At 46.1% G+C, this 14,152-nt stretch overlaps 6 non-coding genes across 6 annotated transcripts; all 6 read left to right on the forward strand.

Annotated features, from left to right (window-relative positions):
* Window positions 1-1,510: 1,510 nt before the first annotated feature.
* Window positions 1,511-1,701, forward strand: LOC130298851 (U2 spliceosomal RNA). The gene has a single exon (XR_008850139.1). It is a non-coding gene; the product is annotated as a U2 spliceosomal RNA (small nuclear RNA).
* A 2,087-nt stretch (window positions 1,702-3,788) lies between these two features.
* Window positions 3,789-3,979, forward strand: LOC130298852 (U2 spliceosomal RNA). Its single transcript, XR_008850140.1, has one exon. It is a non-coding gene; the product is annotated as a U2 spliceosomal RNA (small nuclear RNA).
* A 2,092-nt stretch (window positions 3,980-6,071) lies between these two features.
* LOC130298853 (U2 spliceosomal RNA) lies at window positions 6,072-6,262 on the forward strand. The gene has a single exon (XR_008850141.1). It is a non-coding gene; the product is annotated as a U2 spliceosomal RNA (small nuclear RNA).
* A 2,086-nt stretch (window positions 6,263-8,348) lies between these two features.
* On the forward strand, window positions 8,349-8,539 carry LOC130298855 (U2 spliceosomal RNA). The gene has a single exon (XR_008850143.1). It is a non-coding gene; the product is annotated as a U2 spliceosomal RNA (small nuclear RNA).
* Window positions 8,540-10,633: 2,094 nt separating this feature from the next.
* Window positions 10,634-10,824, forward strand: LOC130298856 (U2 spliceosomal RNA). Its single transcript, XR_008850144.1, has one exon. It is a non-coding gene; the product is annotated as a U2 spliceosomal RNA (small nuclear RNA).
* Window positions 10,825-12,909: 2,085 nt separating this feature from the next.
* Window positions 12,910-13,100, forward strand: LOC130298858 (U2 spliceosomal RNA). Its single transcript, XR_008850145.1, has one exon. It is a non-coding gene; the product is annotated as a U2 spliceosomal RNA (small nuclear RNA).
* The last annotated feature ends 1,052 nt before the right edge of the window (window positions 13,101-14,152 follow it).

Consider the following 14,152-nt stretch of genomic DNA (forward strand, 5'->3'; position numbering starts at 1 on the left):
AATGGATTGGTCATCAGCTGGCTGTCTATGTCCCGCATCAATATAGACCAAAGTACAGAGGGTTAGGCTATGCTATTGTGCACCTACCTGATGCATCAGAAGGTGCGAGGCCCTTGCTAAATTCTGTGCACAGACTTTGAGATCTATGCTTTAGACTGTATCTAAACCTGCTCCAACATGGACTGACATTCTGGCCTACTTTCAGCCGATGCGACTTGTCTGTCGCTGAACAGTCGCTTTTTATGTATTCAGCACCTATGTATAATGTTGTAAAAATGCTCTAGAAGCTAAAGTCGCAGAAATGTCACACATATTTGGCCTGCAACTTTCTGTGCGACAAATTCAGACAGGAAAAATCAATATAAATCCTTAGAAAATTATCCCCCAGTGTCTCCATCTGCTGGCGGTATTGAATAAGCATTGCTGCACTGATGGGGTATGCATTAGACGAAAAAAAAGAAGAAAAAGAAGAATAATACGCCCAGAAAAGAGGCGAAAAGGAGAAAAACGTAAAAAAAACGTGAAAAAAAAGTAAGAGGAAGAGAAGGGAAAAAAAGGTGGAAATGGGTTTAAAAGTGATTTCGGCGGAGAAATATATATATATATATATATATATATATATATATATATATATATATGCGCACACACACACATAGATATAAACGTATTCTCCGTTGAGATATTGCAGCCGCTGCTGTGTCCAGGCCCAGGAGCCTTAGCACTGTGCTGTGATGTCACTCAATACCACTGACATCACTAGGTGTAAACAACATCTCTCCTTTGCTGTGTATGTGACTATGGAGCTGTTTGGTGATGTCGTCTATTATGGCCTTCATAGAAGCAACAGGAGATTGTTGCATCCATCTAGAACCCTCAGAACTACAGTGCTATGATGTCACTCACTTCCACAGGCCTTGCAGAGTGTAAACAACAACAACCCAGCTTTGTTGTGTATGTAACCATAGGGATTTGTGATGTCACCTAGAACCTTCACAGCAGCGACAGCTTTATGAGGAGCATCAGCACTGCTCTGCCTGAGCAGAACCATCACCGCCATAGGTTGTCAAATAACCCGGATTTAACCCACACAGGTAAGTCCAATGGGGTGCAGGCATGTCCTCTATGCTTACAGCTTCCCGTGGGTGTTGGTTTGATACCGTTTGGGGACAGCCAAGGAGGCATCTGCAGGCAACAAAGGTAGGTGTGTGCTTGTGTGTGTGTTTCCTATGCAGATCCTAAGCCCAGTGTCACATGCAAGTAGGAGGAGTAAGAAGGGTTCCTGGCAAATCCGGGTTATGGATTGCATTTAAAAAGGCCCCGTGGGAGTGCAATGGGCCCCTGTCTTGCTGCTTAGCAATAATGGTATGGGTTTAGGTTCTGCTGTGTGTACTGGTGGTTGACTGCCCCCCAGCCCAGAGTGTGCATGGAAAATTGTCTGGCAGCCTCCCTGACAGCAAGCAGTGATAGTGCCCATGAAGGGGACCTTGTTGGGCCCGCCCCTTTCACGGTTATCGCTTCTCGGCCTTTTGGCTAAGATCAAGTGTAGTATCTGTTCTTATCAGTTTAATATCTGATACGTCCCCTATCTGGGGACCATATATTAAATGGATTTTTGAGAACGGGGGCCGATTTCGAAGCTTGCTTCCGTCGCCCTATGCATTGACCCGATATGGCAGTATCTTCGGGTACAGTGCACCACCCCCTTACAGGGTTAAAAAGAAAGATTCCTACTTTCATTGCTACCTGCTTGCTGGCTAGCCAGCCCTGTGGGCCTTGCTGCTGCTGCAGCCAAAAAACAAAAGGTGGTGCTGCTGCTGCTGCTTCTGCTGCTTCTGCTTCTGCTTGTGTCTGGCCCCTGTTGGAGCGTCCAGGCACAGGACTTCTGCTGCTGCTGACTAAATGGCCTCCTTAATTGGATCATTTGAGTAGCCAGCACACCTGTGCAGGTAGGGCATGACATGATAGGCAGCTGCCTTGATAGCGGGTGGGTGCTGAATGTTCCTAATTGACAAAATAAGATTAATGCTTATGAAGAAATATAAAATCTCATCCCTTCCCCAATATCGCGCCACACCCCTACCCCTTAATTCCCTGGTTGAACGTGATGGACATATGTCTTTTTTCGACCGTACTAACTATGTAACTATGTAACATAACATGGGGGGGGGGGGGTCTCCTGGCTGTTCACACAGGTGTGTCATTGCTGTACATTGACCATGCATTGCTTCTGTGGTATTGCAAAGGCAAAGACAAATGCTTCCAGCCATCCATTGCACTAATGGATTGGTCATCAGCTGGCTGTCTATGTCCCGCATCAATATAGACCAAAGTACAGAGGGTTAGGCTATGCTATTGTGCACCTACCTGATGCATCAGAAGGTGCGAGGCCCTTGCTAAATTCTGTGCACAGACTTTGAGATCTATGCTTTAGACTGTATCTAAACCTGCTCCAACATGGACTGACATTCTGGCCTACTTTCAGCCGATGCGACTTGTCTGTCGCTGAACAGTCGCTTTTTATGTATTCAGCACCTATGTATAATGTTGTAAAAATGCTCTAGAAGCTAAAGTCGCAGAAATGTCACACATATTTGGCCTGCAACTTTCTGTGCGACAAATTCAGACAGGAAAAATCAGTATAAATCCTTAGAAAATTATCCCCCAGTGTCTCCATCTGCTGGCGGTATTGAATAAGCATTGCTGCACTGATGGGGTATGCATTAGACGAAAAAAAAGAAGAAAAAGAAGAATAATACGCCCAGAAAAGAGGCGAAAAGGAGAAAAACGTAAAAAAACGTGAAAAAAAAGTAAGAGGAAGAGAAGGGAAAAAAAGGTGGAAATGGGTTTAAAAGTGATTTCGGCGGAGAAATATATATATATATATATATATATATATATATATATATATATATATATGCGCACACACACACATAGATATAAACGTATTCTCCGTTGAGATATTGCAGCCGCTGCTGTGTCCAGGCCCAGGAGCCTTAGCACTGTGCTGTGATGTCACTCAATACCACTGACATCACTAGGTGTAAACAACATCTCTCCTTTGCTGTGTATGTGACTATGGAGCTGTTTGGTGATGTCGTCTATTACGGCCTTCATAGAAGCAACAGGAGATTGTTGCATCCATCTTGAACCCTCAGAACTACAGTGCTATGATGTCACTCACTTCCACAGGCCTTGCAGAGTGTAAACAACAACAACCCAGCTTTGTTGTGTATGTAACCATAGGGATTTGTGATGTCACCTAGAACCTTCACAGCAGCGACAGCTTTATGAGGAGCATCAGCACTGCTCTGCCTGAGCAGAACCATCACCGCCATAGGTTGTCAAATAACCCGGATTTAACCCACACAGGTAAGTCCAATGGGGTGCAGGCATGTCCTCTATGCTTACAGCTTCCCGTGGGTGTTGGTTTGATACCGTTTGGGGACAGCCAAGGAGGCATCTGCAGGCAACAAAGGTAGGTGTGTGCTTGTGTGTGTGTTTCCTATGCAGATCCTAAGCCCAGTGTCACATGCAAGTAGGAGGAGTAAGAAGGGTTCCTGGCAAATCCGGGTTATGGATTGCATTTAAAAAGGCCCCGTGGGAGTGCAATGGGCCCCTGTCTTGCTGCTTAGCAATAATGGTATGGGTTTAGGTTCTGCTGTGTGTACTGGTGGTTGACTGCCCCCCAGCCCAGAGTGTGCATGGAAAATTGTCTGGCAGCCTCCCTGACAGCAAGCAGTGATAGTGCCCATGAAGGGGACCTTGTTGGGCCCGCCCCTTTCACGGTTATCGCTTCTCGGCCTTTTGGCTAAGATCAAGTGTAGTATCTGTTCTTATCAGTTTAATATCTGATACGTCCCCTATCTGGGGACCATATATTAAATGGATTTTTGAGAACGGGGGCCGATTTCGAAGCTTGCTTCCGTCGCCCTATGCATTGACCCGATATGGCAGTATCTTCGGGTACAGTGCACCACCCCCTTACAGGGTTAAAAAGAAAGATTCCTACTTTCATTGCTACCTGCTTGCTGGCTAGCCAGCTAGCCAGCCCTGTGGGCCTTGCTGCTGCTGCAGCCAAAAAACAAAAGGTGGTGCTGCTGCTGCTTCTGCTGCTTCTGCTTCTGCTTGTGTCTGGCCCCTGTTGGAGCGTCCAGGCACAGGACTTCTGCTGCTGCTGACTAAATGGCCTCCTTAATTGGATCATTTGAGTAGCCAGCACACCTGTGCAGGTAGGGCATGACATGATAGGCAGCTGCCTTGATAGCGGGTGGGTGCTGAATGTTCCTAATTGACAAAATAAGATTAATGCTTATGAAGAAATATAAAATCTCATCCCTTCCCCAATATCGCGCCACACCCCTACCCCTTAATTCCCTGGTTGAACGTGATGGACATATGTCTTTTTTCGACCGTACTAACTATGTAACTATGTAACATAACATGGGGGGGGGGGGGGGGGTCTCCTGGCTGTTCACACAGGTGTGTCATTGCTGTACATTGACCATGCATTGCTTCTGTGGTATTGCAAAGGCAAAGACAAATGCTTCCAGCCATCCATTGCACTAATGGATTGGTCATCAGCTGGCTGTCTATGTCCCGCATCAATATAGACCAAAGTACAGAGGGTTAGGCTATGCTATTGTGCACCTACCTGATGCATCAGAAGGTGCGAGGCCCTTGCTAAATTCTGTGCACAGACTTTGAGATCTATGCTTTAGACTGTATCTAAACCTGCTCCAACATGGACTGACATTCTGGCCTACTTTCAGCCGATGCGACTTGTCTGTCGCTGAACAGTCGCTTTTTATGTATTCAGCACCTATGTATAATGTTGTAAAAATGCTCTAGAAGCTAAAGTCGCAGAAATGTCACACATATTTGGCCTGCAACTTTCTGTGCGACAAATTCAGACAGGAAAAATCAGTATAAATCCTTAGAAAATTATCCCCCAGTGTCTCCATCTGCTGGCGGTATTGAATAAGCATTGCTGCACTGATGGGGTATGCATTAGACGAAAAAAAAGAAGAAAAAGAAGAATAATACGCCCAGAAAAGAGGCGAAAAGGAGAAAAACGTAAAAAAACGTGAAAAAAAAGTAAGAGGAAGAGAAGGGAAAAAAAGGTGGAAATGGGTTTAAAAGTGATTTCGGCGGAGAAATATATATATATATATATATATATATATATATATATATATATATGCGCACACACACACATAGATATAAACGTATTCTCCGTTGAGATATTGCAGCCGCTGCTGTGTCCAGGCCCAGGAGCCTTAGCACTGTGCTGTGATGTCACTCAATACCACTGACATCACTAGGTGTAAACAACATCTCTCCTTTGCTGTGTATGTGACTATGGAGCTGTTTGGTGATGTCGTCTATTACGGCCTTCATAGAAGCAACAGGAGATTGTTGCATCCATCTTGAACCCTCAGAACTACAGTGCTATGATGTCACTCACTTCCACAGGCCTTGCAGAGTGTAAACAACAACAACCCAGCTTTGTTGTGTATGTAACCATAGGGATTTGTGATGTCACCTAGAACCTTCACAGCAGCGACAGCTTTATGAGGAGCATCAGCACTGCTCTGCCTGAGCAGAACCATCACCGCCATAGGTTGTCAAATAACCCGGATTTAACCCACACAGGTAAGTCCAATGGGGTGCAGGCATGTCCTCTATGCTTACAGCTTCCCGTGGGTGTTGGTTTGATACCGTTTGGGGACAGCCAAGGAGGCATCTGCAGGCAACAAAGGTAGGTGTGTGCTTGTGTGTGTGTTTCCTATGCAGATCCTAAGCCCAGTGTCACATGCAAGTAGGAGGAGTAAGAAGGGTTCCTGGCAAATCCGGGTTATGGATTGCATTTAAAAAGGCCCCGTGGGAGTGCAATGGGCCCCTGTCTTGCTGCTTAGCAATAATGGTATGGGTTTAGGTTCTGCTGTGTGTACTGGTGGTTGACTGCCCCCCAGCCCAGAGTGTGCATGGAAAATTGTCTGGCAGCCTCCCTGACAGCAAGCAGTGATAGTGCCCATGAAGGGGACCTTGTTGGGCCCGCCCCTTTCACGGTTATCGCTTCTCGGCCTTTTGGCTAAGATCAAGTGTAGTATCTGTTCTTATCAGTTTAATATCTGATACGTCCCCTATCTGGGGACCATATATTAAATGGATTTTTGAGAACGGGGGCCGATTTCGAAGCTTGCTTCCGTCGCCCTATGCATTGACCCGATATGGCAGTATCTTCGGGTACAGTGCACCACCCCCTTACAGGGTTAAAAAGAAAGATTCCTACTTTCATTGCTACCTGCTTGCTGGCTAGCCAGCTAGCCAGCCCTGTGGGCCTTGCTGCTGCTGCAGCCAAAAAACAAAAGGTGGTGCTGCTGCTGCTTCTGCTGCTTCTGCTTCTGCTTGTGTCTGGCCCCTGTTGGAGCGTCCAGGCACAGGACTTCTGCTGCTGCTGACTAAATGGCCTCCTTAATTGGATCATTTGAGTAGCCAGCACACCTGTGCAGGTAGGGCATGACATGATAGGCAGCTGCCTTGATAGCGGGTGGGTGCTGAATGTTCCTAATTGACAAAATAAGATTAATGCTTATGAAGAAATATAAAATCTCATCCCTTCCCCAATATCGCGCCACACCCCTACCCCTTAATTCCCTGGTTGAACGTGATGGACATATGTCTTTTTTCGACCGTACTAACTATGTAACTATGTAACATAACATGGGGGGGGGGGGGGGGTCTCCTGGCTGTTCACACAGGTGTGTCATTGCTGTACATTGACCATGCATTGCTTCTGTGGTATTGCAAAGGCAAAGACAAATGCTTCCAGCCATCCATTGCACTAATGGATTGGTCATCAGCTGGCTGTCTATGTCCCGCATCAATATAGACCAAAGTACAGAGGGTTAGGCTATGCTATTGTGCACCTACCTGATGCATCAGAAGGTGCGAGGCCCTTGCTAAATTCTGTGCACAGACTTTGAGATCTATGCTTTAGACTGTATCTAAACCTGCTCCAACATGGACTGACATTCTGGCCTACTTTCAGCCGATGCGACTTGTCTGTCGCTGAACAGTCGCTTTTTATGTATTCAGCACCTATGTATAATGTTGTAAAAATGCTCTAGAAGCTAAAGTCGCAGAAATGTCACACATATTTGGCCTGCAACTTTCTGTGCGACAAATTCAGACAGGAAAAATCAGTATAAATCCTTAGAAAATTATCCCCCAGTGTCTCCATCTGCTGGCGGTATTGAATAAGCATTGCTGCACTGATGGGGTATGCATTAGACGAAAAAAAAGAAGAAAAAGAAGAATAATACGCCCAGAAAAGAGGCGAAAAGGAGAAAAACGTAAAAAAACGTGAAAAAAAAGTAAGAGGAAGAGAAGGGAAAAAAAGGTGGAAATGGGTTTAAAAGTGATTTCGGCGGAGAATATATATATATATATATATATATATATATATATATATATGCGCACACACACACATAGATATAAACGTATTCTCCGTTGAGATATTGCAGCCGCTGCTGTGTCCAGGCCCAGGAGCCTTAGCACTGTGCTGTGATGTCACTCAAAACCACTGACATCACTAGGTGTAAACAACATCTCTCCTTTGCTGTGTATGTGACTATGGAGCTGTTTGGTGATGTCGTCTATTACGGCCTTCATAGAAGCAACAGGAGATTGTTGCATCCATCTTGAACCCTCAGAACTACAGTGCTATGATGTCACTCACTTCCACAGGCCTTGCAGAGTGTAAACAACAACAACCCAGCTTTGTTGTGTATGTAACCATAGGGATTTGTGATGTCACCTAGAACCTTCACAGCAGCGACAGCTTTATGAGGAGCATCAGCACTGCTCTGCCTGAGCAGAACCATCACCGCCATAGGTTGTCAAATAACCCGGATTTAACCCACACAGGTAAGTCCAATGGGGTGCAGGCATGTCCTCTATGCTTACAGCTTCCCGTGGGTGTTGGTTTGATACCGTTTGGGGACAGCCAAGGAGGCATCTGCAGGCAACAAAGGTAGGTGTGTGCTTGTGTGTGTGTTTCCTATGCAGATCCTAAGCCCAGTGTCACATGCAAGTAGGAGGAGTAAGAAGGGTTCCTGGCAAATCCGGGTTATGGATTGCATTTAAAAAGGCCCCGTGGGAGTGCAATGGGCCCCTGTCTTGCTGCTTAGCAATAATGGTATGGGTTTAGGTTCTGCTGTGTGTACTGGTGGTTGACTGCCCCCCAGCCCAGAGTGTGCATGGAAAATTGTCTGGCAGCCTCCCTGACAGCAAGCAGTGATAGTGCCCATGAAGGGGACCTTGTTGGGCCCGCCCCTTTCACGGTTATCGCTTCTCGGCCTTTTGGCTAAGATCAAGTGTAGTATCTGTTCTTATCAGTTTAATATCTGATACGTCCCCTATCTGGGGACCATATATTAAATGGATTTTTGAGAACGGGGGCCGATTTCGAAGCTTGCTTCCGTCGCCCTATGCATTGACCCGATATGGCAGTATCTTCGGGTACAGTGCACCACCCCCTTACAGGGTTAAAAAGAAAGATTCCTACTTTCATTGCTACCTGCTTGCTGGCTAGCCAGCTAGCCAGCCCTGTGGGCCTTGCTGCTGCTGCAGCCAAAAAACAAAAGGTGGTGCTGCTGCTGCTTCTGCTGCTTCTGCTTCTGCTTGTGTCTGGCCCCTGTTGGAGCGTCCAGGCACAGGACTTCTGCTGCTGCTGACTAAATGGCCTCCTTAATTGGATCATTTGAGTAGCCAGCACACCTGTGCAGGTAGGGCATGACATGATAGGCAGCTGCCTTGATAGCGGGTGGGTGCTGAATGTTCCTAATTGACAAAATAAGATTAATGCTTATGAAGAAATATAAAATCTCATCCCTTCCCCAATATCGCGCCACACCCCTACCCCTTAATTCCCTGGTTGAACGTGATGGACATATGTCTTTTTTCGACCGTACTAACTATGTAACTATGTAACATAACATGGGGGGGGGGGGGGGGGTCTCCTGGCTGTTCACACAGGTGTGTCATTGCTGTACATTGACCATGCATTGCTTCTGTGGTATTGCAAAGGCAAAGACAAATGCTTCCAGCCATCCATTGCACTAATGGATTGGTCATCAGCTGGCTGTCTATGTCCCGCATCAATATAGACCAAAGTACAGAGGGTTAGGCTATGCTATTGTGCACCTACCTGATGCATCAGAAGGTGCGAGGCCCTTGCTAAATTCTGTGCACAGACTTTGAGATCTATGCTTTAGACTGTATCTAAACCTGCTCCAACATGGACTGACATTCTGGCCTACTTTCAGCCGATGCGACTTGTCTGTCGCTGAACAGTCGCTTTTTATGTATTCAGCACCTATGTATAATGTTGTAAAAATGCTCTAGAAGCTAAAGTCGCAGAAATGTCACACATATTTGGCCTGCAACTTTCTGTGCGACAAATTCAGACAGGAAAAATCAGTATAAATCCTTAGAAAATTATCCCCCAGTGTCTCCATCTGCTGGCGGTATTGAATAAGCATTGCTGCACTGATGGGGTATGCATTAGACGAAAAAAAAGAAGAAAAAGAAGAATAATACGCCCAGAAAAGAGGCGAAAAGGAGAAAAACGTAAAAAAACGTGAAAAAAAAGTAAGAGGAAGAGAAGGGAAAAAAAGGTGGAAATGGGTTTAAAAGTGATTTCGGCGGAGAAATATATATATATATATATATATATATATATATATATATATATATATGCGCACACACACACATAGATATAAACGTATTCTCCGTTGAGATATTGCAGCCGCTGCTGTGTCCAGGCCCAGGAGCCTTAGCACTGTGCTGTGATGTCACTCAATACCACTGACATCACTAGGTGTAAACAACATCTCTCCTTTGCTGTGTATGTGACTATGGAGCTGTTTGGTGATGTCGTCTATTACGGCCTTCATAGAAGCAACAGGAGATTGTTGCATCCATCTTGAACCCTCAGAACTACAGTGCTATGATGTCACTCACTTCCACAGGCCTTGCAGAGTGTAAACAACAACAACCCAGCTTTGTTGTGTATGTAACCATAGGGATTTGTGATGTCACCTAGAACCTTCACAGCAGCGACAGCTTTATGAGGAGCATCAGCACTGCTCTGCCTGAGCAGAACCATCACCGCCATAGGTTGTCAAATAACCCGGATTTAACCCACACAGGTAAGTCCAATGGGGTGCAGGCATGTCCTCTATGCTTACAGCTTCCCGTGGGTGTTGGTTTGATACCGTTTGGGGACAGCCAAGGAGGCATCTGCAGGCAACAAAGGTAGGTGTGTGCTTGTGTGTGTGTTTCCTATGCAGATCCTAAGCCCAGTGTCACATGCAAGTAGGAGGAGTAAGAAGGGTTCCTGGCAAATCCGGGTTATGGATTGCATTTAAAAAGGCCCCGTGGGAGTGCAATGGGCCCCTGTCTTGCTGCTTAGCAATAATGGTATGGGTTTAGGTTCTGCTGTGTGTACTGGTGGTTGACTGCCCCCCAGCCCAGAGTGTGCATGGAAAATTGTCTGGCAGCCTCCCTGACAGCAAGCAGTGATAGTGCCCATGAAGGGGACCTTGTTGGGCCCGCCCCTTTCACGGTTATCGCTTCTCGGCCTTTTGGCTAAGATCAAGTGTAGTATCTGTTCTTATCAGTTTAATATCTGATACGTCCCCTATCTGGGGACCATATATTAAATGGATTTTTGAGAACGGGGGCCGATTTCGAAGCTTGCTTCCGTCGCCCTATGCATTGACCCGATATGGCAGTATCTTCGGGTACAGTGCACCACCCCCTTACAGGGTTAAAAAGAAAGATTCCTACTTTCATTGCTACCTGCTTGCTGGCTAGCCAGCTAGCCAGCCCTGTGGGCCTTGCTGCTGCTGCAGCCAAAAAACAAAAGGTGGTGCTGCTGCTGCTTCTGCTGCTTCTGCTTCTGCTTGTGTCTGGCCCCTGTTGGAGCGTCCAGGCACAGGACTTCTGCTGCTGCTGACTAACCTCCTTAATTGGATCATTTGAGTAGCCAGCACACCTGTGCAGGTAGGGCATGACATGATAGGCAGCTGCCTTGATAGCGGGTGGGTGCTGAATGTTCCTAATTGACAAAATAAGATTAATGCTTATGAAGAAATATAAAATCTCATCCCTTCCCCAATATCGCGCCACACCCCTACCCCTTAATTCCCTGGTTGAACGTGATGGACATATGTCTTTTTTCGACCGTACTAACTATGTAACTATGTAACATAACATGGGGGGGGGGGGGGGGTCTCCTGGCTGTTCACACAGGTGTGTCATTGCTGTACATTGACCATGCATTGCTTCTGTGGTATTGCAAAGGCAAAGACAAATGCTTCCAGCCATCCATTGCACTAATGGATTGGTCATCAGCTGGCTGTCTATGTCCCGCATCAATATAGACCAAAGTACAGAGGGTTAGGCTATGCTATTGTGCACCTACCTGATGCATCAGAAGGTGCGAGGCCCTTGCTAAATTCTGTGCACAGACTTTGAGATCTATGCTTTAGACTGTATCTAAACCTGCTCCAACATGGACTGACATTCTGGCCTACTTTCAGCCGATGCGACTTGTCTGTCGCTGAACAGTCGCTTTTTATGTATTCAGCACCTATGTATAATGTTGTAAAAATGCTCTAGAAGCTAAAGTCGCAGAAATGTCACACATATTTGGCCTGCAACTTTCTGTGCGACAAATTCAGACAGGAAAAATCAGTATAAATCCTTAGAAAATTATCCCCCAGTGTCTCCATCTGCTGGCGGTATTGAATAAGCATTGCTGCACTGATGGGGTATGCATTAGACGAAAAAAAAGAAGAAAAAGAAGAATAATACGCCCAGAAAAGAGGCGAAAAGGAGAAAAACGTAAAAAAACGTGAAAAAAAAGTAAGAGGAAGAGAAGGGAAAAAAAGGTGGAAATGGGTTTAAAAGTGATTTCGGCGGAGAAATATATATATATATATATATATATATATATATATATATATATGCGCACACACACACATAGATATAAACGTATTCTCCGTTGAGATATTGCAGCCGCTGCTGTGTCCAGGCCCAGGAGCCTTAGCACTGTGCTGTGATGTCACTCAATACCACTGACATCACTAGGTGTAAACAACATCTCTCCTTTGCTGTGTATGTGACTATGGAGCTGTTTGGTGATGTCGTCTATTACGGCCTTCATAGAAGCAACAGGAGATTGTTGCATCCATCTTGAACCCTCAGAACTACAGTGCTATGATGTCACTCACTTCCACAGGCCTTGCAGAGTGTAAACAACAACAACCCAGCTTTGTTGTGTATGTAACCATAGGGATTTGTGATGTCACCTAGAACCTTCACAGCAGCGACAGCTTTATGAGGAGCATCAGCACTGCTCTGCCTGAGCAGAACCATCACCGCCATAGGTTGTCAAATAACCCGGATTTAACCCACACAGGTAAGTCCAATGGGGTGCAGGCATGTCCTCTATGCTTACAGCTTCCCGTGGGTGTTGGTTTGATACCGTTTGGGGACAGCCAAGGAGGCATCTGCAGGCAACAAAGGTAGGTGTGTGCTTGTGTGTGTGTTTCCTATGCAGATCCTAAGCCCAGTGTCACATGCAAGTAGGAGGAGTAAGAAGGGTTCCTGGCAAATCCGGGTTATGGATTGCATTTAAAAAGGCCCCGTGGGAGTGCAATGGGCCCCTGTCTTGCTGCTTAGCAATAATGGTATGGGTTTAGGTTCTGCTGTGTGTACTGGTGGTTGACTGCCCCCCAGCCCAGAGTGTGCATGGAAAATTGTCTGGCAGCCTCCCTGACAGCAAGCAGTGATAGTGCCCATGAAGGGGACCTTGTTGGGCCCGCCCCTTTCACGGTTATCGCTTCTCGGCCTTTTGGCTAAGATCAAGTGTAGTATCTGTTCTTATCAGTTTAATATCTGATACGTCCCCTATCTGGGGACCATATATTAAATGGATTTTTGAGAACGGGGGCCGATTTCGAAGCTTGCTTCCGTCGCCCTATGCATTGACCCGATATGGCAGTATCTTCGGGTACAGTGCACCACCCCCTTACAGGGTTAAAAAGAAAGATTCCTACTTTCATTGCTACCTGCTTGCTGGCTAGCCAGCTAGCCAGCCCTGTGGGCCTTGCTGCTGCTGCAGCCAAAAAACAAAAGGTGGTGCTGTTGCTGCTTCTGCTGCTTCTGCTTCTGCTTGTGTCTGGCCCCTGTTGGAGCGTCCAGGCACAGGACTTCTGCTGCTGCTGACTAAATGGCCTCCTTAATTGGATCATTTGAGTAGCCAGCACACCTGTGCAGGTAGGGCATGACATGATAGGCAGCTGCCTTGATAGCGGGTGGGTGCTGAATGTTCCTAATTGACAAAATAAGATTAATGCTTATGAAGAAATATAAAATCTCATCCCTTCCCCAATATCGCGCCACACCCCTACCCCTTAATTCCCTGGTTGAACGTGATGGACATATGTCTTTTTTCGACCGTACTAACTATGTAACTATGTAACATAACATGGGGGGGGGGGGGGTCTCCTGGCTGTTCACACAGGTGTGTCATTGCTGTACATTGACCATGCATTGCTTCTGTGGTATTGCAAAGGCAAAGACAAATGCTTCCAGCCATCCATTGCACTAATGGATTGGTCATCAGCTGGCTGTCTATGTCCCGCATCAATATAGACCAAAGTACAGAGGGTTAGGCTATGCTATTGTGCACCTACCTGATGCATCAGAAGGTGCGAGGCCCTTGCTAAATTCTGTGCACAGACTTTGAGATCTATGCTTTAGACTGTATCTAAACCTGCTCCAACATGGACTGACATTCTGGCCTACTTTCAGCCGATGCGACTTGTCTGTCGCTGAACAGTCGCTTTTTATGTATTCAGCACCTATGTATAATGTTGTAAAAATGCTCTAGAAGCTAAAGTCGCAGAAATGTCACACATATTTGGCCTGCAACTTTCTGTGCGACAAATTCAGACAGGAAAAATCAGTATAAATCCTTAGAAAATTATCCCCCAGTGTCTCCATCTGCTGGCGGTATTGAATAAGCATTGCTGCACTGATGGGGTATGCATTAGACGAAAAAAAAGAAGAAAAAGAA

This window comes from Hyla sarda, unplaced genomic scaffold (genome assembly GCF_029499605.1).
Source record: "Hyla sarda isolate aHylSar1 unplaced genomic scaffold, aHylSar1.hap1 scaffold_1025, whole genome shotgun sequence".
In the NCBI taxonomy this organism is placed as follows: domain Eukaryota; kingdom Metazoa; phylum Chordata; class Amphibia; order Anura; family Hylidae; genus Hyla; species Hyla sarda.